We start from the raw sequence: 3,498 nt of genomic DNA, 5'->3' as shown, positions 1-3,498 counted from the left end.
TCGGTGCTCTGTCTTCTGGTTTTCTCTGAGTGGTTGGTCCTGAAGAGGGCCGGTGTGCTTTTGTTTTTCTTCTTGGGTGGCTTCTTTCTTCTGTCTTCTTGGCTTCACCAAGGTGAACCCGTTTGATTCTTCTGGAGCTCTTCCTTCATTGGTTTCTTGGTGTGTGTGGTTCTTTCCTACTGGAAGTTCTTCTTTGTGGGTTGTTTGAATCAAGTCAGTTTTGTTACTACTTCAAGCGTGCACCCGAGTGCATCAAATGAAAAGCAAGGCAGTTGGCGCGAATTGAAACACGTACTGTAATTTAAATGAAGTCGATAAATCGGCGGACACATCTAATTTTGCTGAACGAGTGAGTCATCATGCCACCAAAAACTAGCGGAAAGGCTGCAAAGAAGGCTGGTAAAGCCCAAAAGAATATCTCCAAGGGAGATAAGAAGAAGAAGAGGAGGAGGAAGGAGAGCTATGCCATTTACATCTACAAAGTTTTGAAGCAAGTGCATCCTGACACTGGCATATCTAGCAAAGCTATGAGTATCATGAACAGCTTTGTTAATGACATCTTCGAGCGTATTGCTGCTGAAGCTTCTCGTTTGGCCCATTACAATAAGCGGTCAACTATCACCAGCCGGGAAATCCAAACAGCTGTGCGCCTTCTTTTGCCTGGTGAACTTGCCAAGCACGCTGTAAGTGAGGGTACGAAGGCTGTTACCAAGTACACAAGCTCTAAGTAAAAATCTTCTTCAAGATTTTTCATTTCAAACGGTCCTTGTCAGGACCAACACATTATTCGAAAGAGTTAAATCACGAAATTTGCTTCATTCTGTTATGTAGAAACACCTTGAAATCCAATTTCTATATGCTGTTAGTAAAAAAGTAAAGCACATAGCGGAGATGTGTCGTGCTTGTATACGAAAGGCATTTACTCGCCGGAGATCTACACTTAGTCATAATAATTTACTTTTAAAAAGTGGTAATACATTCCGTGTTAAGTATAGTAGTAGGTGCACACGGATCGGAAATCAGGTTATTTTAATGTGTCGTGCAAATACACAGGCTGTTAGTGTAAGAAATAGTGGGTATAACGCTTAGAATATCGATTAATCGCTATGAAATAATGTTGATAAATTATCTCTTGAAAGTACTATAAAATTAATGTTTCTAGTATTTTCGTACTTGAAGGATAATGAAATTTGAAAAAGAGATGCCAACAGCACCTGGTGTTCCCAGGCGGTCACCCATCCAAGTACTGACCAGGCCCGATGCTGCTTGACTTCGGTGATCGGACGAGAACCGGTATATTCAGCATGGTATGGCCGTTGGCGAATGCATATGGCTTCGAGTGAGTTATTGTAGCTACGTAGGTTTGTCGGTGAATACTCAAAAAGACCAGCGCGTGGAAAGCGTTGCTAATTGTTTTAAGTAATGCATGATTACGAAATTATCGTGGTGAACGATGTGAGAATATTCGTCTTTGTGAAGAACAAAATTAGAAAAAGTATACCAACAGCACCTGGTGTTCCCAGGCGGTCACCCATCCAAGTACTGACCAGGCCCGATGCTGCTTGACTTCGGTGATCGGACGAGAACCGGTATATTCAGCATGGTATGGCCGTTGGCAACTACCTTTTCTTCAATGTCCTGTTAAGGAAGTATGTTTTAAGTAAGAATTGACATTAAGTATAAAGGCAAGCATATTAACGTCGTTAACATTACTTGGAATATACTAATATTCGAATAAATATTTGAATGTTCGAATGATGAGTGATTCGGATGTTCATAGTGCCACTGTGTCCTATCGAGTTTACTATCACGAACCACGTATGAAATTGTATATAAATAAATAAAAATAAATCCTTTATTAAGTATTGATTACAGGAAAAAGGCAAACTTACATTCTTTAATGTACACAATGAAATGTATGAAAGATATTTTTAAGATATGTTTCACTTACCCTTTATAACGCAAGGTAGTTTTCAGTGTAGCATCCTCTTCAGCTGCGAGATAACGTAAGGCAGATGATCATTCAGTCGTGAAGCACTAAAATGTAATATACATTTTAACTATTATCGATAAGAATTATTTACTGCAGGGATGCAAATAAAGTGAGGCAAATTAGTAAATAAAAACCGATACTGTAACTGATAATGTAATTACGTATCTGTATTAGTTGTATATACAGTAATCGCACGATTATCCGCGGAGTTGGATGTTGGCATAATCGCGCATAATCAGCAGTATGAGCAGAAAAGGGAAATGAAATGAAATCTTTAGATATACATCGCATACTTATACCGGTTACGCTAAAGGAGACGGTGATGATGAGTACTGAATGAAGAAAGTGGGAGGAAACGGGAGAAACCCGAGAAAACCCATGAGCACGGTCTTTATGCACGACAAAGTTCACACGGCACGAGGTGGGATTGAACCAGGGACCCCAAGCACCGGAGGCCAAAAAAGGGACAAAAAGTCTTTCGTGCAACTTTCGTTTTCGGTAAAAAGTTTACACATAATTTAGAAAGAGTAGTTTTCTGGTCTTTTTATTTCACAAGTTGGTTCATGTCTATATTTTTTACATGCAGAAAAAATTTTTCAACTCCCTTGCTTATTTCCTGTTAAAGACCTCTCCTTTACCTCTGATTGTATTTTTTGCACATATTCTTATTGTTTTCAGACAACATTTCTAAAAGCGTAATTTATCGTCAGCAAGAAAAGAAAAGGAAAGCCTCGGATAGTGGAATGTGTACTGTATATATATATATATATATATATATATATATATATATATATATATATATATATACGTATTAGTATATAGTTTTATTTTATACGTCTCCTATTATTACACAATGTGCAGATATTGTGAAAGCGCAAGTAAATATGTATAACTCCCCGTTCTGCACTTAATAACTTGAAAGAAGTTGGGGGAAGGTAGTGTAACAGAAAGTACAAACAGAAATGAGGGTTTACAGGCATTTAATATTATTCCGTAGTAGTATGAGTTTTTGTAAAAAAAAAAAAAAAATCTAAACATACATATTCAATGATATAGTAAGAGGTTAGCAGCACTGATAGAACTGCAGAAAGTACAAAACCGTTAATAAGAAAGAGAGAGAGATGGTGGCCGCTTTTGTGCTTTTCATTGGCTAATTCCGAATTGCGCGCGAATACGTGCGAGATTTCTTTCTTTTTCCTCTGCGCAGCCCAGATGTTGCCAATTAGAAGTTTTTAGTACTACATTTGTATGAAAATGTTGCCTTTAAGAAATGTGGTTTGCATACAGAGAAAAGAGCAAAATGAATATTTACCTTAGTGGGCATGAAAAAAGACGAAACATTTTGCAAGATGAACACACGAACTTCCTTAATGCAGGCGTTCAGTACATTATTGTAAAGAAAAAAAAAACAATAAAAAGAATTACTTCAATATCCCTAGCAACATTCAACAATTCATAGAGAAAAATCTTTATTTTCAGAACAATGGAAAACTATGTAATTGTAG

General features: G+C 37.4%; 2 non-coding genes across 2 annotated transcripts; both read right to left on the bottom strand.

The window, feature by feature from the left end:
• Positions 1-1,202: 1,202 nt before the first annotated feature.
• LOC145677470 (5S ribosomal RNA) lies at positions 1,203-1,321 on the bottom strand. The gene has a single exon (XR_014129847.1). It is a non-coding gene; the product is annotated as a 5S ribosomal RNA (ribosomal RNA).
• Positions 1,322-1,498: 177 nt separating this feature from the next.
• LOC145677471 (5S ribosomal RNA) lies at positions 1,499-1,617 on the bottom strand. The gene has a single exon (XR_014129848.1). It is a non-coding gene; the product is annotated as a 5S ribosomal RNA (ribosomal RNA).
• Positions 1,618-3,498: the final 1,881 nt, after the last annotated feature.

The sequence above is a fragment of the Thermobia domestica genome, unplaced genomic scaffold (genome assembly GCF_964235325.1).
Source record: "Thermobia domestica unplaced genomic scaffold, izTheDome1.hap1.1 HAP1_SCAFFOLD_899, whole genome shotgun sequence".
NCBI classification, from domain to species: domain Eukaryota; kingdom Metazoa; phylum Arthropoda; class Insecta; order Zygentoma; family Lepismatidae; genus Thermobia; species Thermobia domestica.
This window is presented reverse-complemented; position numbering and strand designations above follow the sequence as displayed.